Source organism: Tyto alba, unplaced genomic scaffold (assembly GCF_018691265.1).
Source record: "Tyto alba isolate M040663 unplaced genomic scaffold, T.alba_DEE_v4.0 Super-Scaffold_7, whole genome shotgun sequence".
Lineage (NCBI taxonomy): Eukaryota > Metazoa > Chordata > Aves > Strigiformes > Tytonidae > Tyto > Tyto alba.
This window is the reverse complement of record NW_024881328.1, coordinates 36206194-36233134: the sequence shown is the minus strand read 5'-3', so window position 1 is coordinate 36233134 and position 26941 is coordinate 36206194. Positions and strand designations below refer to the sequence as shown.

Here is a 26941-nt window from a genome sequence, read left to right as displayed (position 1 = left end):
TATCACCCTGCAAATACTTAAAACCAAAATAAAGTAGCACTGCCATAGAAAAGGAAAGGTCATATTCCCTTCATCTCCCACCACAGCACAGATTGTGCTGCTTATGTGGATGGCAGTGCCAGCTCCTGTGGACCTAGAGCATTCAACAGATGAGTCTCAGAGAACAGAAAGCTTAAGCCTCATCTTCCTACACTACCTTTTCTCTGACTGATAAAAGTATAAATCATTGTCCAGAACCTCACTGTGTTAAAGATTGTACAAATACAGAGGAAGAAGACTGCCTCTCAACCACAGCAGAAAATGCTCAGAGAAAGTGCTAATACACTCCTGGAGACCTTTCTGCGATGTTCATAAAAACAGTACCTGCCAAGTAATTCCTTCATGTAATATCTGTATTTCTAATTTACTTGATGCAATTGCTATTTTCAATGTAAGTGTTTTAAAATCAGTTCTTTTTGAATGCTCTATTTTCTGGAAGAAGGTTGAACTTTCTTGTGTCCTGATCATATCCCGGTTCAAAGTGTTCAAATGCCTAGTCTTTTTTTTTTTTTTTCTTCTTCTTCCATAAAATAGTAAATCAAATTAACCAGTTAATTTCAGAGGTATACTGTTATTAATGTTACACGTCAGGGAAGATGGCAACAATACTAAAGATAGAAAATGAACAGCTGTATTAACAGCAACAGGAAATAATTAAAGAGTTATGAGAGAAAATTAAAAGGACTAAAAATAAGTCTATTTTGCTGTGAAAAAACTATGAGAGGAAAGGAATTATACAATTCCCCATATGGTTTTGCTTCATTCTGTCCCCAGGGACACTCTGTCCCTACTGTAAAGTAAAACCAGTTTCATAAGAGAAACACATAGAAGTAGGCATTTTGTCCCTGGTTTATGATATTTTGTTTTGTTTGGTTGGTTTTTTTGTTTTTTTTTGTTTTGTTTTTTTTTTTAAGACCGTTCTCCCTGGTTTCAGTGTGAAGAGCTTTAGATATGAAGACCCCATCTTCAATCCTTACCAAAACATCTACCAAACAGTTTTGGTTTCTTTAGAAACTGTCAGCTTCTCCTAGTTCTTGGTGAGAAAATATGACCACTCTGAATGTAGCCCAAATGAAGAGCAGGAGTAAGTACTGGAATTAGACAGATTTTAAACAGTATGCTCCAGAATTGTGAGATATGAGAGTCATGTAAATTCTTGAGGCTCCTAAGCTCTAGTGATGTTCTATCTTTCAATTTTAAAGTATCTTGTCTTGTTACTGTATGCATGCTCTGACTCCCTCTGGCAGACATTCTCAAAACATACTGAATGAACACCAGCAAAATCATGATAGTCGCAAAGCACTTAAAGCAGCTACCACTGTATTTTAAAATACAGAAGAGCTTTAGCCAGAATCACCTTTTTAAAGCAAATGTAGGTGCTAAAGCAGCTTTCCAGGATGTGAAAGGTGGTGTCAATGTCTCTTTTTTTCCAGAGGAAATTTAGTATTCGTGTTCCCAGAAATGATCTTAATCCCATTGATATATCCATGAGAGCAATCTGTGTTTTCTGCCCTAAGAGTAATTCAAGATCCACAAAGTCAGAAGAACAGCATAAAGGCTATCAGTGTCCTTGTTCTGGAGCACAGACAGCCCAAGTGCTAGTATCTGCTCCTGTTTATGCACTTGGAAGGGTTATTGGAGAAATACATAAACAGTCCTTGAATCTAGATCTGGCGTCCAGTAGTTCTCCTTCTCAGACTGTGGGTCTGGTCTAGTGAGAGCTGAAATGTCAAACTCACTGAAGGATCTGGACATGTTCTATGAAAGCCTGTCAGGAAGTTTCTTCTATTACACCTTTTCTTTGTTTCCTAGACACACAATATCTTGGACCACTTCTCCCTCAATGTCTTAAAACTTCCTCTCCAACAGAAGCTCTGCCTCTTTTTTGGTACACTTTACCTCACTGCCCTTTAGGTCTGACACTAAATCCACAAATTGTTACTAACAATTTGTAAGTTTTTACCATTAGAGTTTCAGAAATTAATGGTCAGATGAGTTTAAGGATAGAGTAATTAATGGCACTGAATTTATCTATCCGTCCTGAGAAAAGACCACCATAAATTTTTAACTTACAGTTATTCTTCATCTAAAATACTATCTAGATAAGTTACAACTGAGTTTTCAGTATCAATACCAGTAAATGTGGGGAGTGCATTAAATCGTTAAATACACTTTAAAGGTCATATAACTACACCAGGCAGTTGAAATGCTTTAAATCTCCAGATTGCAAACTATGGAATGCACAATAAAGATTACTGAAAGTCAACTTAAAGCTCACTTGGAGGTTCTGCAGCATAAAAATTATAAAAAATTCAGAGAAATAGATTTATCAAGCAATTGCCCATATGACTACTTTTTAATGAACCGTTTCACATGGGGCATATTTGACAGGAGAAAAGGCTGGAGCAGAATGTGTTTTAAACATCTTTACCTCCTCAATATTGTTCTAATTGTGTGTATTACACACAAAGTAAACATTACAATTCTCAAATTCAGTTTAAACGGTAATCCAAATTAATTTACTGTGGATATAGATACTTGCTGACTTCACAGACAATCACAAATTCTCTTGTAACAGAATTAAAGAATTACCAGAAGATTACAAAGGGAAAAGGCTGACATTTTTTCCCAAGGAGATGCCTAGTAATTCCCGCAGCATGCCTTTGCCATTCGTATCTGTACTGACAGCTGGACTTCCTGTCCCTGCGTCTGTCCATAAGACATTCAGGAAGGAAGGCTTATATCTTTACATGTTTTCCACGAAGTACTTTGATGACTAATTTCTAGAGTATAGAGTCACACTGACCTTTCACATACTCCCCCCATCCAAATTGCTACTGTTCTCTCCATCTCACTTTTCCCACTGTTACATGCCTTTTCCTCATTTGAATTTAAATTTTAGCTAACATTATTTTTTTTTTTTTTTAAATACAGACTTACAAGCTAGTATCACTGTTTCTCATTACACAGTTACCGAGAGTGAAGTTTACGTCAGTTCTTCCAAGTAAAATATTACAAAAATCACCAATAATATTCTAGGTTTTGGGGGGGTGAGGGGGGAAGAGGAGGTTGTGTTTGTTTTTTACATTGGCACTGAGGTCTGTAAGCCTCATTCACTACTCCTCACTGTGCAAGGGTTTGTAGTTTTTTGAGAATTTCAATATACATTGCAAGTGAAATTGGTTATAGTAGCATCAGCTTAATCTGATTCTCATAAAATCTTCTTCTACTTCTCAACATATTAATTGTTTCAAGCATTACATGCCTTAGAAGGATTTGAAATACTCTGGCAGACCGCTATGCCTGAATCAAGCATCCCTTGGAGCTATGGTAGTAGAGACATTGTTTTAAAAACAAGAGCTTTTTTTCAAACTCCAGCTATTGATCAAAATTAACATAGTCACCTTTAGGTTGGCTTTCTTTCAAAGAAATGTCCTGGAGCTCAAAATGCCTTACTCTGAGATTCCGACAACCAAATATCAGTTGTGTTAGTAACCATAACAGTATATTCATTGTCTTACTGTTTCAAATTTACAGAGAATAAAAGTCTCCCTTTTTGCAGCACTCGCTGCTGGACTGTGCCTCTCAACATCTGACTGCCGCATCTACCTCATTCTAAAGAAAACATAACAGTACATAGTGCCTTTTGCCAGCTAAAGAAAAACAACATCTCTCATGTAAAACTGAAAGTCTCTTACAATGTACTCACCAAACTCCTAGAAACAGTTCTTGAAGAGAGAGAGAATTCCTGAACCAGTGCTGAGTATAATCCTCCCCTACTAATGCACGTTGAAGGGGTGTGGTGTAAAACTACAAAGGCAGGATTGCAACCCAACCTTCCTAGAGCAGGCTCTGGATTAATCAACTACTCCTTGCTCTTGCTTTTTGTAGAGCACAGGGGTTCACCCTGGGCAGAAGGCAGAGGTCTGCAGCAGCCGCAGGGACACTTCCTGTGCAAAGTTTTCAGCTGTGCCTGCAGTGCAGAGCAACTGTTTTCTAAACAACACCAGCTAAAATGAAATGCACTTTTAAAAAAATGAGAGAGAGTCTGCAGGATATTCTATTCATTGTGCCTTGCAGGCTTTGATGTGGCTCGTGGGGATGCCACGTTCACTGCCTATTTAAGAGAAATATGTTGTAGTTTACTGTTGTTTTTTTTTTGTTTGTTTGTTTGTTTTTAAATAAAGCCATTGTATTTACTCTAGATCCAGACTGTATTCATCAAAGTATCTGGAGCTGTACTACAAAGACTACTCCGCCTTCAGCTAGAACATACCATCTATTTACAAATCACACTAGTATACGCTAAAAATAAGCACCATTAAGAGTACCATGACTGAAGATAGGGATGGGAACTCTGGTGGTAAGACTGAGACCTTGTAACTTGTGGATGTAGACACAGATGACAAGATTCCTCACCCTAGACAGGATGAGAGTTTTCCAGGTAATGAATTAAACAGCAACACAGACAGACCTAACAGCTGAAGACCAGTAAATTACACAGCTGTAACTAATTGCAATTATTTCTGGCCAAAGAAAAACAGGTGAGTTAAATCACTTTAACTGAAGATTTATATTCAGCTGTTCATCACCATCCTTAAATATGTTGGAAGTTTCACAGGTTAACTATCTCTGACACACAGAAGTGTTTCTGGCAGATAATTTAAATGTGTCTGTTGTTCCTCACTGTAAGAATGTCTGTAATACTTTTCAGGGCAAAGTCAGTAGTTGGTTGAGTCTACTGACTATTAACTGGGTCAATAATCAAGTGGATTAACTGTCCTGAAGTGGACTAGAAGCACTCAGAAAGTGAAGGGGCAGCTTAAATGCTGGGGATGGGGTTCTACCATACACTTACTAATTACTAACTCTTAGCTCAGATAAAATGAGGAGCAACCCAGCTCCGAAGTCAGTTAAATGGAAATGGTCAGTCTGTTATTTGTGTGACTCCAAGCCTCTGAAAAACGTATGTTGGGGGCCCATGTGTTAAGAATTATTATCTGTCAGCACTATCCATAAGTCTCTTTGAGGGTCACAAGTAAAACAGCCCAAACCAGATGTACTAAAATGATACCATGATTTAAAGAAATTAAATCTGTACATTTACAATAGAAACAAAAACAACTAGATTTCAAAAAAATGGCATATTTCTTTATCTTGCTTTTCTTGGAATGTATCTGTGTGGATGAACAGAGATAGTTTCAAACTTGGTCTACTCTGTGAGGCATTTTCAGAGGAAATGCTTTATTTTTAGCTGTACCAGATGCTGAATGGTCTGAATTTATCAGTCCATGCAAATATATTCCTAACCTAGGGACTTTGTTTGGTCAAAATTTCGAGTGGCCTTTTCCTGGTTTTAATGAAAATTTTATTTTTTTTAAAATGAACATGAAAAAAAGAACTTCCAGAGTTTATGTCATAATGTGTTAACATCATTCCTTTTTTCCCACAAAATGTCACTCAAATCACTCAGATTTTATATGCAAATTTAATAAAGTAATTCTGAAAGAAATAGTCCACACAGACATGAAAAACAAGAAAATGCTACAGTTTTAAAACATGTTTGCCTCCTTATGGTCAAATAAGTTGAGACTCACATATAAAGAAAAGTACTTTGGGGAACATATAAGAGAATGAAACCCCTTATTTTGATTAAAAGTTAGACTAATAAATCTTTGGTTAATAATAAAACAGAATGAGAGTAAAAATACCACCATGTGGATGAAGAATACATATCCAAAATGAAAGGTATTTAATTTTAAGATAAGTATTTTTGCTTTCTATTCTGTTAATGTCTCTGCAGTTCCCACTCGCAATCCTACTGATTTAGTTGTCAGAAGGGTCTCTGGACTTCTTTGCATTGTAACTATAACATAAAAGGCTTCACTTGAAATGGGAATCAGACTTTGAAGATAGAAACAAAACTGTTTTGAACCTTTAGTGGGATCAAAGAATTCCATTCAGCTATGACCTGGCCTAGACAATCACACTAACCTCTGGCTTGCCCTGAAACTTGCTGATAGCTTAAGACAGTTGTCAATAGTTAAAGGTCCACAGTGGGAAAAGTCCCTACAACTCTAAAAAACAGGGTTTTTTACCTTTTTAGAAGCAGCTTTCAAGATGAGCAAGATGAAATTTGTGAGCTCTAAAACTCATCACTAAACAGCACTTTTCTAATGTCCTATGGGAGTCTAGAAACCTCTCAAAAACTAAAACTTGCCAATCACAAAACTCACTGACCTAGCTTCTCCTTAAGAGATTACCTAAGGTTTGTTGCAATTCTGAAGAACCCAAGAATCCTGAGGGAATTTCTAACATTTAAGTATGTGACATTATCATTATGTTCTCTCTTCATGTTTATTTATAGCATGTGCTACATGAATCAATTGCCAACACAAAGATTACAATTCAGAAGATCACCGTTTCACATGATTTCTGAGGTCAACCCACAGGGTCAAGCTCTGGCCAGCTATGCAATAGTAGGAACTGTACACATTATTGAATCAATGTGAGAAAAGACCATTTACAGTACATGCATCTACAGGCTAGTTACCAAAGTCTGCGTGTTTTTCACAAATTACACTGGCATGCAGCAGGGGCAGTACTAACCTAATATTCCGGCTCCCTTTACAGACTGCTTTTTGATGGCTTATTTTGAAATTACTTGGATTTGAGAGTCAAAGGAAAGTCCAGAGAGCATTTATATGGTTCTTCTTCTATAGCCAGAACAGCTTTACTCAGGGATTACAACCTCAGAACATCAGAGACGAGAGGGGGGCAGAAAAGGCCTGGCAGGAAGGTCTGAAGGATGGTGGACAAGACCAGTGCGACTGAATGCATTCCAGGTCATTTTTATTGCTGGGAACTTCCATGAAGAAATTTGACAAGAGCACAGTTTATACTGCATTTCTGTCAAAAAACCTCAATTTACTTACAGCTGCATTTTTCGTAACCTCTATACCTCACTATGCATCAGCAAATAGATATATGCAAAAGTACAACTAAAGTAAACTAAAACAGAGGTGCCATAAAAGCCTTGCCTTGTACACTCTTGAAACACTCAAAGATAGTTTGGCTGTGGAGAGTTCAAAGTTGAAATTATTAGATTTTAGCCTTCTGACAGTGCATAGAGTTCCTATCCACAAACTGGGAGATCAGGGAGTGAAACAAACAAAAAGGTGAAGCTTTATGTGAGGGCTCAGCATCATTACAAACCTGAATAACAAACAGACACCGCTTGAAAACGCTCACTGGCTACTTTCTCACCACAAGAAAAATCCTTCCACTGCAGGTTCTCAAATAGTAGTGCTCACTGTGGAGCTCTTTCTGGTGATCGCTCCACTTTTTTCAACAGCAAAACCAGAAGAGAATATGCCATCCTGGAACACCCCTTAGCTTGGAGCCCTGTCTTGATTACTGGTCTGCAGAAGGTAGGCAAGGATAACAAATCTAATGGTAAAGGTCTCAGGATTATGAAAATGCTTACAACCCACGGGTCAAAAACAGCTCACTCTTTCTTAAGACACACCAGTGACTTCGGGTCAGATTCCCCACCCTCCTCTCTCCATCATCTGCCATCGTACTATCATAGCCTACGTTCCCACTGCACTGTGGCAAGCTATTACAGGTTTTACACTGGGTGTATTGTTAGTGCCAGCAAGACAGCAGGAAAATGGAAGACAAGGGGCAATATCTAACCCAATAGCTTCAGAGGACTGGGGCAGCATCACTATCTTCTGGAATATCTGTCCTCAGATTGCATTGGTGGTCATGCTGATACTGAAAGGGATGGAGGGAAAGACGGTGAACTGCAAATTCAAATTTTCCTGTATTGTGCATCTTTATTTGTACAAAGCAGGTGGGCTTTAGCAGAATATGTTATACTTAACCATAGTGCTAAATACATGGTGTTCAGAAATTAAAACGATGCACAAATGTCCAATATTGTTGTTGTTTTACTGTACCAGAACAGAGATAAAGCAGCACAAAACTATACAAAAAGTTTTGCGTGTGCATATTGTAGGAATATAATGGAAGATTGGTGAGGAGGATTGTAAACATGCTCAAGTGACTTGCAGCTGGGGTGTCGGACAACACATATATCATAGTAATTGTTGTTTAGCTTTGTGTGCTTGACAGGTAGAACCTCTGCATTTAGATAACATAGGCCTGCGATAGACTGAGAGGCACCTTATTGAACATCCTTGAGATTCCTGCTCTGCTGCCGGAAAGATCAAAGCACAGTGGAAAACTATGCCTGGGAAAATCCCTGATATTTACAGGCAAAAGCAGCTGAATTGAGATCTTTTCTTCCTTCTCCTCTTTCTGGCTAGCGAGGACAGAGTTTCACAGTGCTGGCGTCCCTGTTTGCTTGCCTCTGCCCAGGTGCTGCTGCGGAGATTCCCTGGGTCACGAGGTAACAAGAATAAATTTATGCTTTGCATTTCATCCATGGTTTTGAGGCTGTTCCTGCATCCTGCCTGTGTCTGCTCACAGACATATATATATATTTTTTTTTTCTTTTCTTTTCTTTTTTTTTTTTGAGGTCTGTCACACAGCTGGACAAACACAAAAGCATTTGCTTACGCAAGCTCTTCTTCGGGTCGCAACACAAATGCCTCTCAGGGAGGGTGTGATATTGCTTGGTCTTTACCATAGACGTTTTTGATGTTTTGTTGCCCCCTAGTGATGTCACTTAATTTTTCCACTGCTTAGGTCTAAAAATTCTCATGGAGACAAGAGCTTCCTGTCTCCTGCCTTCAACAAACTAAATCATAACTTAGTATTTACACTGGATGCTTGAATTGGATGCAAAAGTATGGGTATTTCTGAATCCTCATAAGGAACCAGATAGTGAGCTTACAGGAAAAATACCACCAGCATAGTTGGCTTGCCCCAGTGAGCTTAAAGCCAGAGCTAAAATGTAGCAGTCCCTGTCACCACACAGGGCAAAAGCTCCTACGAGCCTTTTCCTCAGTGCAGATGTTAACCATCTTACACAGTGCCAGGCTGTTGCTCTTGCAGAATTTCTGGAAGCACTGAAAGTTGCTGTTTCCCCTGTACAGTGGCACACCAGAGCAAACACAGGAGAGGACAGTCAGCTCCCTATCACAGACTCCAGGTTTGCACTATCAGTAGTCAGTTTTGTAGTTAGGTGTTACTTTACCTTAAAATTCTTTTTGAGACCACTGAATTATATGCCTGTTTTCCAGCTGAGGTCATCTACAAGTTGATGAGATACAACTTCAAAGCCCTAACCAGGTTCTGAAGAAGGAATGTAAGATAAGTTCTTTTTAATAAGAGTTTTGCAAATGGGTCTATTACTGTTTTATACTATATCTCTTGTATTATTTTTATTGTGGTCTTCATAGCATTTAATATTTAAAACTCACCTAAAAATACATGAAATGAAGTGAAAGTGATGGTCTTCTTCAGTGAAAGGAAGATCAGAACTTAGCAACCGGCCCTTGAAAACCTGTCTCTGTAATACACTCTTTTCCCCCTTACGGTTCTTTTTCCTTGAAACTTCCTGTTCTTATGTTAGAACCATGGCAATCTCAAGTGTTTTCTAAAGACTGAAATTAGAATTAACAGAGAGCATGACTGTTGTTTATAGCGGAATATTGAGATAGTACAATGAGAAAACTCTAAAGACACAGGCTTTGTTTCTGTCCTCACCTCAAAGGTAGCAATACCGTTAAGTAATACAGTAAGGCATAATATTACTGAAGTTGACTAATGGAGATTTAGGAACATTTTTAAGGGGGAGAGATTCTTCCAGTTTCTCATGCTTTGCACCCAAATTTATCACAGATGTCTTGAGGTTTTCTGCTTTGAAAGTCAAGAATTTAACAAGTCTAACAGGGGTAACTTGAATAAGTGGATTATCCTAACTTTATTTTAGGGGTGAGAAGAGGAAAGGAAGTGCATGATGGATGAAAGTGATTAGCAGATCAATTTCTTACCAGTTGAAAAGTTTCCCCAGCTGAGTTACCAAACATGTTTGAGAAGAAGGAAGGAATACATTCAGCACCTGCCTTTCTGATTTCCAAGCCCAGTTGTCTTATGTTGAGCAACTGGTTCTGTTGAAATTAAACTTCTGTTTTGCCCAGGAAAAGTACACTGGTTCTGCAGTCAGCTGATGCTGCTGTGCTTGTTCCTGGAAAAAAGTTTGTATTCTTAAGTTATCCTTCCATCAAATCCAGGACTGAAAAAAAAGTCCTACTTTTATTGTAAAAATTATTCTTTTCTATAAGCTGAACACTGTTTATCTTCTTCTATCCTACAGAAATCCAGTATTGGCATACTAGAAGAATATAACATTACTTGGTGGATACCCGATTAAGGGGATTTAAATACACAGTATTTTCTGTAATTTGAAAACTGCTTAAAACAGGAAGGGAGGAGCAATGCAACCGTGACTAAGACTTAAATTTTTGTTCTCTTCCTGGTATCACTTGTCAAACTGTTGCCTCCTGACAAAGGATAGGTGTGACAAACTTTTACATTTCTTGTTTTCAACTGGGTAGTTGTTTCCTTTCCAATTCTTTCAATCAGTTTTTCCTGTTCATTTCTTTTTGTTATGAGCTTACACAACTCTTATTTTTCATTCATTAACTTCTTAACAGTAAAAAAGTGCACAACTTGGAGCATGCTTTGAAGTTGAAAAGAATTAGTTTCTATTACTACCTTTTGGCAAAGCCCGGAGCTAAGCTACTTCTGTAGTACAATAACAATAATTAGAAAGTACAGAACATATCATGTAACATTTTGAACAATGTGGATATTTCAAGACCAAGTTCCAATCAAAAACCTTTTGGGTAACCAAGGAAGTAGGGGGTCAGGTCAGTACCAGATGCCACTCATTTTTAGAGCCAGAAGTTATGCAAGATTTGAATTTCATTATAAAACTCACAGTGACTTCGATCAAAACAGAACAAGTGACTTCTTATGTAAAAAGGCACTGAGTATTTTGTCACCTTCCCTACACATGGAAGGTTTCTTAATTATTTTTGGTCTTTTTATTTCATTAATCTGATAAAAATTGGAAGAACTTTACATCATACAACTGCATTTAGATCTGAGGTAGATCATATCTGAAGCAAGATATAATAGAATTATTACCTACTGAATTCTGTTGTTACTGTTAAATAATAAAAAAGGCTGGGAAATGGTGCATAGTCTTATTAAACAAATTGCCTCACTGGACAAAGCACTTGTTTTAAAATAATTTATTTCTCACTTGCCTCTACTAATGTCTAACTCTGAAGCAGATACAGGTTAATTCAAACTTTCATGTAATTTTTCTAGATTAGCTATTTATCATGTTTTGCATTCTCACGCCGTGCCTGTTTATTCTCTCAATGAGTCCAGTGCTTCACTAAGTATCTTAGTAAATCCCACCCATGTCCTTTAGCGTTCATTCCAAATGCAGATTTGCCTAGCACTAACTGCCACAGTCACTGGATGTCACTGTTGCAGCACTAAGAGTTTAGCTACTTTATCTGGATACAAAAGGCAATTATACTTGTATATATTTTATTCCTTCACTATTAGTAAAGGGTTGCATTCCTGTTCAGGCTGAAGTCAGGGTAAGTTTTATTACAGGTTGAGTATTTAGAAGTGTTCAGGCATGGGGATAATTTATGATTTCAGGGGATACTCTTCTACCAGTGGTTTTTCATTTAAGTTTTAAAACTCTGTTTCTATTTTTAAAATGTGCCCTTTCTTAGTTCTTTGTTTCTGCTGCTCTAACAAGAGTTTTATTTCTGAATATATTTTTATATATACACAGTGTACAGAATTCTGGTACTACATTTATACACACATATATACACACCAGTAACAGAATTATATACATATTTATATCTATGCATGCACATGTAACATCAATGTAAGATTTCTAAAAACATTCCAAAATAAGATTTCTTGGTAGGTGTGTATAAGCAATAAACTTAGAGGATTAATTATTGAAAAAATAAAACACCTACCCTTTGCCTTAACAAGCCTGAGGGAAAGCTAAACAGTAAGAGAAACACACCAATCAACATGTTCATAATTTTAAAAATTGATAACTTGAGCATGTGCTTACGTAGCTTACAAAGCCAGTTTTACTTCTTACAGAGTCTTTTCCAAAACCCCTTGAAATGCATTATATCAGGACCAAAATTATCACTAGAAATATACTATCACAGTATTTAACCGTTTCCAACTCTTATTCAAATGAAAAAAAATGAAACTAAATGGAACCTGGTTTTAGAGACACAACCACAAAATAAGCAGAATTTCCTATTCCTTGGAATTTTTACTGATTTCTCAGAAAGATGTGAGAATGTCGGTACTTCCTTTGTCTTGACAAATGATAAACAGAAATTAAAATTATTTTCTCTATGATGAATTTGATGGGGAGACACTAGATATAGATGCTACTACAAACAGAACCTAGGGCACCTTCTGTGCCTTTTTGGCTTTTTTAATATGCCAGATTCTCACAGGTTGGATCCTTCTCTGTGGTATGTCTGGGGAATAAATAAAGAAGGTACAGGAGGTGCTCAAACCATGACATAAGGAACAACAACGGGAGTTTCACAACATGCTTTCAGAAAAGTATTTTGAGGGTATGAGTAAGTGAAGGAGACGGCAACTGAGGGCACCACCACCTGCTGGCAGTTCTGGGAAGCCTGGGCATTTCATGTAATGAAGCACTTCCCAGCAGACATGCCAAACCCATCACCACCCCCCATCCCTTGCTGCTGCAGTGCCAGACCTGCTCCTGCTCACCCCGCCTCAGCACCGACCTGGACCCTCTTGCCAAGAGCAGCTCCAGCATCCTTGCCCCGTTGGTCATTTCTCTTCTATCACCTGCTGACTCCTAATCCCTAGCCCAGACAGAGGAAGACAATCCAAGCACATAAACAGGAAACCTGTTTCTCAACCCTACTGGGCTGCTAAAAAAGAAAACAAAGCATTGCCAACATGATAAAGACCTGCACGCCCTGGGGCTGGCTGCTTCCTCACCAACTCACTGGCTTGCAGCCTGCCAGGTGTTATTTGGAGAGGAAGAGGCTTCTCTAGGAGATAGAGAGGGCCAAAGTTGTTTGGTCAATGCCTCACATGCTTTGGCTGTCTTCAGCTGCTATCCACTGCCTAAAACAACATCTCTAAGCTCAACAGGCTCTTAAACTGTTCTCATGAGAAGTCATTAGACAACTAAAGCAGTCAGTTGCTCTTGTGTGACAGATATTGCAGTACACATGCTTATCTGAGAATGGAGGACAATTATTTATGAAGTGCTCATAACTCCTAGAAGGCATAGAACAATTGTCTGACCTTTGCCATGTTCCAGATCTCCAAGAAGCTGGGAACAATTAATGTTTCTTTTCCAGATGACAGAACACTAATCCATCTTCAGCAAGGCTCATGCTGCCTATCAGTGAGAAAAAAAGTCTTATTCTTCCAGTATTATTACTATTTTTTCCATCAATAGAGAATAAGTAATAAATAATGAGCAGGTTAGACACAGGCAGGAGGTCTATAAATATGTCTGTACTTCAATAAAGGGAGAAGTATGGGATTCAAACTGCAAAAACCCAAGACTGTTCAAAGTCCAGTATCATACTGTTTCAAAGCTAATCAGTCAAGAGAATACTATGCTGAACATGGAATAATTTGTACACTGTAATACAGAAACTCATGAGGCAATATGAACAAGATGAGTGTCACAGGTCCTGTGAGACTGCTCTAGGTCTTTACAAACTCATTAGGTAAGAGCTGCCTTAGATGACTGCTATACATCAAAGTATTCACTGGTAATATCATTTGTTCCTTTCTTTAGTAGCAAAATGACTTGAACTAAAATGATGGATTCAACACATTTCGTGTGCAACGGTTTCATGGCGCACAGACAAAGGAACAGAAAACCAAAAGAGATCCTTCTCAAGATTGCATGTCTCAGGAGATAAGAAATGGAACATAATGCCTTCCACAAGAGTTTTTCATTTGGGCTTGATCTTTTCAAAAAGAAGAGCAAACATCTGGGATGTTGACCAGCCAAAATCACTTACGTGTGCTCCTAACTCTAAACACGTAAGTAATAACACTGGAATAAGGAAGTGTTTTTAAAAGGAGAAAAACACATAACAGGTTGCTACAGAAAATTATACTTACTGCTGCATTCTTTCTGATTTTGCAAGTTCAGATATGTTGGCCTGGTCAGTAACTGCATGAATGAACCAACTGAAATGGTATCCACAATAGCTCTTTAACAGAAATTAATTAATAATAGTTCATATGAAAGATTTACTAATAGTACTACCAGAAGACAAGTATGATAGGAAACAGAGTGTAGTCAATGGAAGATTGACAACAATGTAAAGACCCTGTTTTAGTCATCAGAGAAAACAGTATTTATGGGTGCTTCATGGGGACTAAGTACATCCTTGCTACAGCAAAGTTCAACACAAATGTTCAGAATACTCACAGAAGTTGTATTTACAATGTACGGAAATCTGTGTGGCTTCTATGGAAAAATCTAAATTTAATTTCTGTAAAATCCTTGTTTTCTGAGTGGCAAATTTTTAAATGGCAAGAATCTCCTGCTGCAATATTCTGATCATATAAACATCTTTTTCATAATCAATGAAAGACAATATAAAATCAAAACCCACCATCACACTTTTGGATGCTTCTCTGAACCAAACCTAAAAGAGTATGTTTTATACAGATGAGATTTCCTTCTGATGCTGGTTTTATGAGGCTTTTTAATAATGCATCTTTTTTATTAAACATCACCATTATCAAGGGTTGAAGTCTCTCTCTGCCTTCCCTGAATTAGCCTGTTTTAAAAAGAAAACATGCAGAGAAGGAGGATTTTTCATAAAGCTCATGTGCTGTTGGAAAAAGAAGATTAAGAATTACTTTATATTTTCCTTTGATCCTCTGCAATTTCTTTCCAGCACCATACAAATCTCCTCTAGATTCTGGCAGAAGCCTGACAGCTTACTTGATTTTATACAGCACGTGGGATAGCAGTAGTGATATTTTTTGCTTCCTTACACTACAGGGTAAAAAAACCTGCCCAGAGCCAAGACATGATAATACACACACCCTGCTCTAGTATGCTGGATAACTCTTCTAATAAAAGCGTATACATTTCTTTCAGAGAATAACCCTCATACAAACCCATTGCAGCAATTGCCTACATCTGCGTTTCAAGGAAGCTCTTAATACAAACTACTTGCTATAATTCAAACACTGAAACAGTTTCAATAAATAAATGTAAGCTGAACAAAGGTTTCTTGCAGTCACCAGGGTGCTCTCTTGGACAATATTTAATTAAAGATATTTACATATTCCCCCCAACAGACTTTTTTCCTCCACTACTATTTTTTTTTTTTAATTTTGTTGCTTGTTGGAGAAATAGCTGATATATAGATATGAGATGCCTGTTTATGGTGGCTATGGAATCTAGAAATTCACATAAAATTCAACCAAATTAATTTCTCCTTCAAATACTTTGTAAGCATATAAAAATTAAAACAAACAAACAAACAGACAAAACCACTTATACAAAAATACTACAATTATTTAAATGGAATAAGCAACTTGTTTGGAAGGTATATGCAAAAGGGAGAATGTTACTGTTTGATTAAAAGATTTCGAATTTCACATTTTTTGATGGAAAGCTAGATTTTTCTTTAATATTTCCCTCCCTCCTCTCCTCCTTGAAATTCTGAAATACACTGACATGCATAGAGTTCAGCCAGGAATGAAAAGTAAGAGAAATCTATATATTCATAGACAGATTCTGAATACCAACTTCCTTTAAGAAGGCTCTGTTCATTCTGCTGTTTCTTCCAGTTTCATTTTAAAAAACTCCTTGTGAAATAAGATCATCTCCATTATGCAAATGGCTCAGAGTCTAAACTGGGTTAGTAAAATAACCAGCCAGTCTGTGTGATCTTCAAAGCAGAATATTTTAAGTTAATCTTTCTTAGCCCCCATTTGCACCACAACCAGACTCATGTTGGTAAAATTAAACTCAATGGGGCACACCGCTAGAGTCTGGAAGATTGGCACTTGTCTCAGCAGGTCAGTGCAGCAAAGGGAATGTCAGCTAAGGAAGCATAGCGAATAGTTGAGCAAGTCAATTGAGAAAAGCAGCAAAATAAATAAAGTGTGAAATTGGAAGCTAACTGGCACCACTTTTTGCTGCAAAGTAAAAGTTACCACCTCCAGCAATGAGAGATTGGCTATATTCTTGTACATCTGTCTTTATGAACTGGGATGCAACTCTGATGTGCCGTAAAGAAATATAGCAGTCAGCTAGTACATGTGTTTCATGTAAAGATTATCTTTATTCACATAAGTGTTTGCATATAGGTATGGTTTGGTTCATGTTCATTCCAAAATTAAAGGACACATCAGACAAAATGTGAATTCTTTCAAGTCTGGGTAACTTCTGTTAACTATCTTTTCTTGTTAAATGCCCACTGCTGTACGTGCAGTTTGGTGCTTCTGGGTTCTTGTATGGACTAGAAGCACCAGGTAACTACCTGGAAGAGCTCTATTGAAAGATATTGAACACAATATAGAATTCAAAACTCTCCTCTGGGACACTGTGGAGACTGTAGTACCATTCTGTACTTAGAAGGATGTCACAGGTCTGTAGTATATGAAGCATTGTAAGGACTGAGCTATAACAGTATGAAGTGTATTTCTACTTGGCCAGGGCAGAACTTCAAGTTTTGAGGATGAATCATTTTCAGAAGCTCTTTAGGTTAGTTTTGCAGACTACATTGGCATGAATACTTCAGTTCTTCTTCTTTAAAGAAATAACTTTGCTCTTTTGTATCCTCAGAAGGGAACCAGGTGATCTCTATTTGCACATAAGTACAGAAATCTTGTAACTGTACTGTTCTACCATTTCATGTATCAGCTCCACAAACTAGAACTCTATCATTTAGTCAAAAGTGTGACAAATGACAAACTTATCTCCTATCTTGTTTCCTTACTGCTGAACTGGCAAAAATAGTGGGAAGCATGGATGCTTTGTTGTCCTGGTTTCAGCTAGAATAAAGTTAATTTTCTATCTAGTAAGTGGTATAGTGCAGTGTTTTTAATTTAGGATGAGAATAATGTTGATAACAAACTGATATTTTAGCTGTTGCTAAGCAGTGTTTGTACTAAGTCAAGGACTTTTCAGCTTCTCATACTGCCCAGCCAGAGGAGGAGCGGGGCGGGGGGGGGGGGGCACAAGAATCTGGGAAGAAACATAGCAAAGACAGCTGACCCAAATGAGCCAAAGCAATTCCATACCATGTGATGTCATGCCCAGTATATAAACTAGGAAGGAGTTAGCAGGTGGTGAGCAACTGTATTGTGCATCACTTGTTTTGTATATTATTATTTCCTCTTCTGTTTCTGTCTTATTAAACTGACTTTAATCTCAACCCATGAGTTTTACTTGGATTTTTTGTTTTTGTTTTTGTTTTTGTTTTTTTCCCTGATTCTCTCCTCTATCCCACTGGGGAGGAGAGACTGAGTAGCTGTGTGGTGCTTAAGTGCCAGCTGGGGTTAAACCACAACATTTGTAAATGAAAGAGGCTTGAATAGGTTACAGACGCAGAATAGGACTAGACTTGTTCATACACTGAAAGGCAAGAAGAAGAAAATTGAGGGTTTTTTTAACTTGTTCCAGAGATGCAAAATTATGTGTACACAGGCAAATGCATTTTTAAAATCCAAGGTTTTTCTTAATTTCTGCTAGTGTTGTACAGAGAATGGAGGATGAGGTCAAATTTAAAAAGAAAGCAAATCAGAGTGTTCTTCAGAGTAATCAGCTGTTCATGAAAAAAAAAAAAAAAACAAACAACTTTGTACCATATGCACAAGAACATATATTAATTTAATTAATCATTTTCAACCTAGGCATCTTTGACTCTATTATTTTGTTTCTTAGCACAAAGACTGTTAGTTCAAACAATGCTATTGATGAGGATATTGATTTTTTTTTTTTTCAGGTTATATCAATTTTAGAAATAATGAAGAACACAGGCATTATTATGACTGTTTTGTTCCATTTAAAAAAAAAAAATCTTAATGGTTTCTGAAATGTGCTTTTTGGGTACAAACTGTAAGCAGGTGGACAGGCCAGCTAGAAAGCAGAAGGAAAAAAAATAACTCAGAAAGAAGTTACAATTGCCCAAAGCAAAAGACACATTTATTTAAAGATGAATCCCTAGGGAGGTTTTTAAGTATTTTGGAAATAAAAATACTCATGCTAAATAAGGTTCTCCCCTCAGTAAAAAGCATTTTTTTTTTTTCTGATAAATTGCTTTTTGCTAAACATAGCTGATTCACACCATCAGAAGAAGGTCCTTTGATTTTTACAAAGAATATTCACTTTTCCTATCAGTTTCTCAACTATGAATCCTTTTCCCACAACTGACAGCATAAAAATTATTAAACCTAGTATCTTTGTGAATAAAGGGCTACCAGTTCTTCCTGCTTGTGGAATTAAGGGGGCACTGAATAATTAGAGTCATCTATTGAGTAAATACCTTGCCTAGGCATAGGGCATATCAAAGGGCATGTGCTTAAAATACCAGTTAAAAGAGTTTCTTGGTGATTGATTACCGCTCTTTGGTGAAAAGAATGAAACTTCACAATATTTAATTTGATTACTTGCTAATGATCTTGCAGAAGCTTTTGTGACTTAGGTGATAGCTTTTACTACCACTACAGTGTGAAAAGTATATTTCTTCCTTCATTGTTGCATATCAACCTACTCTTTGTGCCTTTGAAACCAAAGAAAGTAACTGCAGCTCTGTAATAATAAGCATGGATGTGCAGAGTACAAGAAGCCTGGAGCTTTCCTCCTAGCTTGCACATGGACCTTTATGCTTTATGATAATGCCTGCAAAATGTCTAAAAAGAACCAATTTACCTTTTATTTCAAAGTGGACTTGAAAATGGACAGTCTGCTCGGAGTAGCTCTATCAGTAAGTGAAAAAAAATCCTGCTCGACTAGAGTATACACATCTAAGGGTAAACAGTCAAGTATGTTACTGGATGAAAATAGGATTTGTGATTTGTTTACTCACTGTCTTAACATAAACAGATTTTCTGTTTCTGGACTTTGATTTCCAAAAGATTTTTAAAAACCCACCCTGAAACTGTTTTTTTGGATTTACTTTAAAAGGTTGTCGACCTGTGAGTGACACAGCAAATATTCTGTATGAGTAGTACTAAGCAAGGGCTCCATCAAGTATATTTTTGTAATGTCTACATAATATGAAAGGACCACAATAGTACTCTGGTATTAGTGTCTACTTGTGAGAGCATCTCTCTTCCTCCAAAATACGCAGAGTTTAAGTAAAGTGGAACATTGAATATTTACCACCTCATGGGCATGGAGCTACTCCACTGTCCTCTGGCAAATCTCTGCATGTGTTCAGCTCTGGCAGATTTCAAAGTCCAGTGCTCAGAAAAGCAGCTCAAACACTAGAGGGTGGGGAGGTATTCCTGAGGGCTGGGATGTGTCAGTGCATAGTCAGTATTTTATGCAAATCATTAACATCACTGGTTTGTAACATTTGCTCAATGCTTTAAAATTTTTTATCTGAAAATCCTATACCCTCTTGGATTTAAAAATATTAATCAAATTTCAGCGGTGTTTCAGTAAACCGAACCATATAGAAACCTGTGAGGCACAATTTCTCTGTAGATACTGAGATTCTTATTAATCCCAAAGTACGCAGAGTCTCTAGCCAGTATTTACAGCACAATCATTTTTTCTGGAATGACATAAATAATATATCCTGATAAGGACCTATATTTTAATTACTGCCATTGGTGTTTGAAAACACAACCAAAACAAAACTAAAATTAAAACTTGATGACTTGGTGTCTCAACGGACTTCAGTAGTAAATAACTCACAGATTTGCTCTACATTCACAGAATGCTCTGCTCTGAATTCTGGAGCACTCAGAAGTATATTGACTTATTTAAAAAGCTTTCTAGAGAAACTTCTATATCTCTTTAGAAATAAAGCACTTAATCATTTGGTCACTATCACCAGGAAGTTATATAAAATTCATCTCCCTTACTCCTAAATTGTCTCTACATTATTATTAAAGTATTTGCAACATTGTTAATGATTTCTACACAGAGCAGGCTCCAATCTTAAAAAATGCTTCTGATTATATACATTTAATCTTTGGAATCTGTCATAGGAAACATGTCTGATGTCATGACTGACTATAAAACCACCCCAAATTAGAATTCATGGCTCTTAAAAGCACAAACAAAAATGCCACCATGGAGAACATCCACCAGTTCTTCTGACAAAAGGGGCTTTCTGAACAAACCTAATTTTGATTCTGCAAAGAACTTTTTGCATGATCAATTTCCATTAGCTCTATATGCAGATTTATACATGAAACCCCAGTATTTAGTGATCCATGCTAGTGGAGGTTATAATGTTTAAGGATCATCGTCAGTCAGAATGTTGAGCTATCATTTCCTTACAACTCTTCCTAATTTTTCCAGTATTAAGAACAGTTGTCACCAAGAGTCATCTCTCCAGAATAAGACACATCCAAGAAAACTCAGTTTAGGGAGTGGATATTATTTGAGAATAAGAGAAATTCTGGAAACACAGGCCTCCTTAGAAAGCCCTAGCTTCTATAATTTTAAGAAGTTATCAGCAAAGCTTTGAAGTAATTCAAAGGCAGAAGAGAAATCCAGATGATTAGACATTTCCAACAAGATATTTAAAGAAAATATGTGAATCAATTTTACAGATTTTCCTACTCCAGAACCAGTTGCAGAATTAGCTCAAGCAGAAGGCATTCCACCACTTTAAGTATGTTCTAGATCTATTTTTCTAGTTCACTGCTATATTCTATTATCTGTTCTGTTCAATCACTAAAGCTGCTTCACACAGAAGACACAATCATTTATTAGTCAAGGAGTAGTGAATAAAAGGTTTTGTCTGCAGTATATGTTTAGGCAAATTCCTCTTGCAAAATGGCGCTTAGCTCATTTAAATCAAAGACAACAGCAAGAAAATTCTAAATGAATACTGCAGCTAATGGGGATATAACCCATTTATGTTTTTCGGGATCAATCCACAGATCACTACTCTATTTGCCCATACATTTCATGGCTGACAAAGAGGATTTGTTCTGATTAAAGAGAAACATCTTTTCTCTTAGCAGAATGACTTTTGCTAACTGTTCCTGCCCATTGTTTTAAATCTGAAGGAGAAGAGGAAATAAATAGCTGAAAGAAGGAATCATTTTTATTTTATATGAGATGCCCTGTTTATCTTTTTCTGCTGCAGCATAAAAAGCAAAAAAAAACCCCAAACCTTTCTTTGATATAACCTATTTTCTTAGGATAAGCAACAGATAAAAGATTTAACTCTATTTTCTATTTTTATAAGAAGATCAATGAATGCTTATATTTATATTACTATCAACTCTCTTTTGAAAAGTAAAAAGAAGTGATCGAGGAATAAGTTTCTCTGACCGCTAAGTCCTCACCTTCCCCCTGCCCAGTCACTGTAATTTTTGACTGTTTTTTTTTTGGTTAGTTTATTTGTTCAGTTTTTTTAAGTCTGAATTATAACCGTACAAATTCCTTGGTTGGGGGTCAAACCTCAATTAGTTACTGAGTAATCTTCCACAAAAGACAGGCCTTTCCAGACAATCACAGAAAAAGGAAGAGATAAATAATGTAACTGAAAAAAAAAAAGCAGTTATGCAGCACCACACTTTAAGAAGCAGCAGATTAAGTGTATCATTAAATTAGAATCCATTCTGATTTATTCATGTTGCTTATTTTCAAAATGAACTCCTTAATTGTTCAAAGCTTCCAGGGATAATGCAAAAACTATATATCCTAGCTGGTAACGCAATACAGAGTTTTACAAGACTATGTAAATTAGGGAGAGAAAATTGGAAAATAAAATAACCATTGATATCAGGGTAAGACTAAAGTAAAACCACTGAGGAATTAAGAAGTTAACCCTTCGACATTATCTGATGATGTGAAAGTACAGAATAGGCCTCCTTTGCATGAACAGGATTTGAAAGAAATAACTGTACCACAGGCTTTCAGTCAGCATGGAATATGAAAATTGAAGTCATTAGTAAGCAATTTTGTTCATAGACAAAATGTGATGTAAACGGAGCTAGTCTTAAGCAAAGCAAGTCACCTCTGTCACTGTGCAGAGGGTGTGCCCGTGCACAGCTTTCCGCATGCTTAAGGAGAAAGGCCAAATCACTGGCCAAGGAATTAAGTAACTTCTGTGTCCCACAGCTCTCAAGCTAATTAAAAAGGAGGCTCATCATGGCACAGTGCTGGACAACTGCAGTAGAGCTTTAGGAAAATTTCTATTTCATTGGAATAAGATGTTGTTCATTTCCACAAACTCCATAAAGCAATACAAATACATGTTCTATTTCAGCAATGCAGAGCAGAAAACTAGGCCCACATCCCACAACTGGTTATTTTTACAAAGGATGTTTTGAACAATGTGCTCACATTGCTGGTTAGTTATTAAGAACCACATTCTTGAAACACAACAAAGCTAAAAGGTAATTTTCTTTAACTCTTTGCTGGATCCATTGCACAATTTAAGTAGAGGTTATTGTGAACTTCAATAAGCATCACATTTATGAAGTGAAGTCTCACATGTTGCTGCTTGTCAACATTAACAAGAACAAATACTTCAATCAGTGTTGAAGGAACTTTTTTGGCTGAGAACCAAATTATACAAGTTCATGATCAGAGAGAAGTATGTTTTAATTGCTAGGCATTTAACTGTAGATAATGAGTTGCAGTGATCATCAAAAAATGAATAAAGAAACATCATTGCTTGCCATGGTCTAAGAAAAGGGAAGATACTGACAAACGCTGCTAGCATAGAGTGTTCAAGCTTATGGATACAGAGTGTGGTATCTTAAATATTTCTATGGCTCATAATAGGCCAAAACCCATGATGAGTTCTACAACACAACTACCATTTTTCAAGCCTCATTAATGCTGACACATCAAACCAGGAGCAGGCCAAGGCTCCAACATTCCCCTTCCTCAGTATTGGACTACAGTACAAAGTTTATAACATGGGTCTGATCCTGCACAGGTTCTCCAGTGGGGCCCTTCCTACTCCACCCACAGCATCATCTGTTCTCAACTAGGCATTAGAGAGCTTGAGGAAAAGGAGTATTGCTGGTTTCAATTAGAAAAGTGTCATAGATTCTTGCTGGTGAATAACCTTATCCTTTTTATTATTGGTGCTTGAGGGACCATTTAAATCCCCATTCTGACTGTGTCCTCAGCCAGCATTTCAGCTGTGTCAGACATTTGTGTTCATCTGTTAAAAAGCCACAACAAGCAAGGGCTATTAATTCTTCTTTTAGTTTTTAATGGCACAACTAGATATCTTACATATTTTTGCGTTTCTTCCTTTCTCCACTGTCTCTTCAATACCTGTCTTTCTGAGAGAAGATCAGTGACGTTCACAGCAGAAACTTTTGTACAAATTAAAAAATAAAGCACAATACTATAACAGTAGCACAGAAAATAACTATAGAAACAAAGGATATCTCTGTTATACAATGCTGCAGGAACAGCTATTATAACTAAATATCACTTATTACAAAACATGAAGTTCTGCAATGATGTTTCCTCATACCATCTGGCATCAATCTTGTTCATTCTACTAAAAGGGACAATTCCTTCTACAGTTTTGACAGTTCCCCTTACTTCTGACTACAGCACATGGCTAGGAAGAACAAGTCCTCCTTTCCTCTTCTTTGTTCCCGTTTAAAGATACAGAGATGGAAAAGGTCTGTTACAGGTAGTTTATCCTCCCCACAATTTCTAATAAAATGTGTTATACACTTAAACACGTCATATGCTTGAACTGGTGCCAGTGGAAACCCAATCCTTGCTACAGAAGTAATTTCAGAATAAATAATGCAGTATGTTTAGCTGGTTTAACCATAACTCAGCAGCAAGTAACACCAACACTTCATAAGATGCAGTGACAACATAGTAGCAACAGTATAATTTAACTATAGTTTAAAAGTAAAATTTAAGCCAATGGGATAAGAAAACACTTGGGTGACAGAAGTTGGTGAGTCAAGGTGAGTCTTTAAGGTGAGTTTTCAATTATGTTTACATTTGATCATGACAATTCTAACTACTGCGTTGTTGAATATTTTGTCATTAAACTTCTAAGAAGCTACTGAAATTAACACACACAAAAGTCTGAGCAAATATGGAGTTTATAATACTTAGAGATGAGAACAAGCCTGTAATTAATCCTGGAATATTTGGAAGTAGAATAAAGGTAGTTCTTCAGGAAACACAAAGCATGTCAGAAACAAAGACAATTTCTTCCAGCTCACATCCATGGAACAAACCTTTTGGGTAGCTTGTCTTTTATCATTATTATTTAATAAAGTTCAGCTGAAAAGTTCCATCTTGCAGAGTTTTAACCTGTGTTGCAGTTTGTGTGTCTGGAATGTAATTTTCTTATTAAAATGCAACCCATGCCGCTAACTTCAGGGTTTACCTACAGTGTCACTGGACTTTGAAATTAACTCCAGAGCAAAATGCAAAACCTGAATTATAAAAAACCTTGATACTTGGAAAAGCAATACACTATTAGCTAATTGGGGTAAATTTTTTTTTTTTTTTGTGTCCTTTTTTTGCCCACAGATCATTGATCACTTCAGGTACTTTTAGCATTTGATTTACCGAAATTACATTAGAAATTATGTACTAATGCTAATTTATAACAAAAGAAATTACAAGGTCAAGAATGAAAGCTGGAATTTCAAAGCAAGGCTTAATGCCTGGCCCCATATACTATATTTCAGTATTTAAGTAGCCAGTGTATGTGCTGAAGCTAATACTGAAGTAAATTAAAACCCAGTAATCAGTTACTTTAATTTCAGCTTCAGTTCTAAATGGTATCTCATTGTGGGAGGAAGTCCATTAATTCCAGAAAACCAGCCAATGATTAAAATGCAGATCAAATGTAACAAGCACATTTTGAAAAATGCATTTACACAAGCCTTCTGCCTTCCAATGTATAAACACATAAGTAATTATTCATATAATTTCCACATACGATCCATAAATATGTTATAGATAAAGTGTATATACATAAGACTATACCTTTGAGTTCTGAAATATTATTTTATTTCAATGCTACTGTAAGCTTTGACAGGAATATCACATACTGTCTAAATAATATGTAGTTTACTATATGCTATTTCTATGTATACACCATTTCTTAAGTTAAAAAAAAATAACAGATAAAAACTCTACAAGTTATTTCTTTAAAAGTTATTTTGGAGTTGCTCTTTTTGCTTTCTGCTCAGACAAGTTAACACGAAGAGTTTAATTTATTCAAATACCTCTTATCACTTGGAAATGGTGTAAAGTGACATAAGTGTCAAAAGGAAAATAAAAATTATTTAGAATTCATCAATAAAAGTCATAATTTTAACCCCTGAGCTCCAGCTGAGATGCTTATTATCCAGAGAAAATGTTTTGTGCCTCACATACCACTTACAGTCTTAAAGGAAAGACAGTTCTAATCCCAGAAAGCTGCCTGTAAATATGTCATACCAAGAGTACTGAAGGCTTGAAATTAAAGAAGATTACCACATTTCTTTTCTTAGAACTCTGCAGTATTGAGCAAAATCTGCTAGCATAGACTGAAAGAATAAACCTGGAAACATAAAAAAAAAAACAGGAAAAATCAATAGCACCACCTTCACACTGTCTCTCTCTGTTTCCTTCTCTTGCATTATCAGATGTACCACACTTTGGCTTTTGCTTCGTATCATCCTTTTACACATTAGCAATTCAACAGTATCAGCAGAGAAAGTGAAAGACTCAGAACACCAAACACACCTGCTATTCAAATATAAAAAATGCTGTAGACACCTAAAATTTATTTGAAGCAAGTAGATGACATCAATAGACTGAAAATATGAACAGCAACTGTCATCATTAAAAATGTTGAGGTATCAGGAAAAAAAAATGCTGTAAAGGCGTTTCTTCCCTGGTGATTTATTCTGCCTTTTTGTTGACAATCTGAGCAGTGTGATAATCTCATACTTCAAAAAACCCCAACTTCCACTGAACTACTTTCACTAAAACAGTGCTGTCATTGATGAGGTCACTTAATTATTTTCTGGAGGCAGATATATATGTACCCTGGTGTAATACTACTGTAATGTCTGTCTTCACTATCCTGGTATAAGAACATGACCAAAATATAGAGGTGAAATGACACAGAAGCACGTGAATAATTCTTGCTCAAAGGCTTGGTCCCTGTAGTCACAAGCAGTTAGATCTACCTAGAGCAACTCAGCTAGTTTTCAATCCCACCATCTCCTAAGTGACAGGACTGAAACACTGGCTTTGCACCTAGAAAGCCAGTCAGATTTTACCCACATACAGAAATGATAGCAAGATTAGGCTCTAAAGCCCCATTGAAGTATACTTCTCACAGATTAAGGTTTGGGGTTTTGAGACAAGGAGTCTACTATGCCCTCCCACTGTTAAATGTTTTTATGAATTCTTTTATTCTGCTGTTTATTCAAAAAAAAATGACATGTTTAAATTCTGAAGAGTATATTGCCTCTGCTTTGCAATTGAAACATGCACCACAGCTTTTATTTTCTCTTCCATTCTGCAAGGAAAAACTTGCAGGACTGCTTTTTTGACTAGTAGATTATAAAAGCAGAAAAAAACCCCAAACAAACAAACACATTTTCACAATCTAATTTGTCCTTTTGCATAATTCTGATCACAGAATTTTGTTAATACTTTTACTCAGTTAAATGACTGGCCATACGATATTTTTGA

General features: G+C 36.6%; 1 protein-coding gene across 4 annotated transcripts in view; it reads right to left on the bottom strand.

Moving 5' to 3' along the window:
* The window catches only part of TFPI (tissue factor pathway inhibitor), a 98379-nt gene that overhangs the window by 37235 nt on the left and 34203 nt on the right, over positions 1-26941 (bottom strand). For 2 of the 4 annotated variants that reach the window (XR_006164570.1, XM_032995265.2), the window contains exon 1: positions 3749-3941. The exons of 1 other annotated variant lie outside the window; for it this stretch is intronic. The gene's annotated coding sequence lies outside the window, so the exon portion shown is untranslated. Of the gene's footprint in view, positions 1-3737; positions 3942-26941 lie in introns of those variants that run through there. One more of the 4 variants, XM_032995266.2, reaches the window with a different exon arrangement.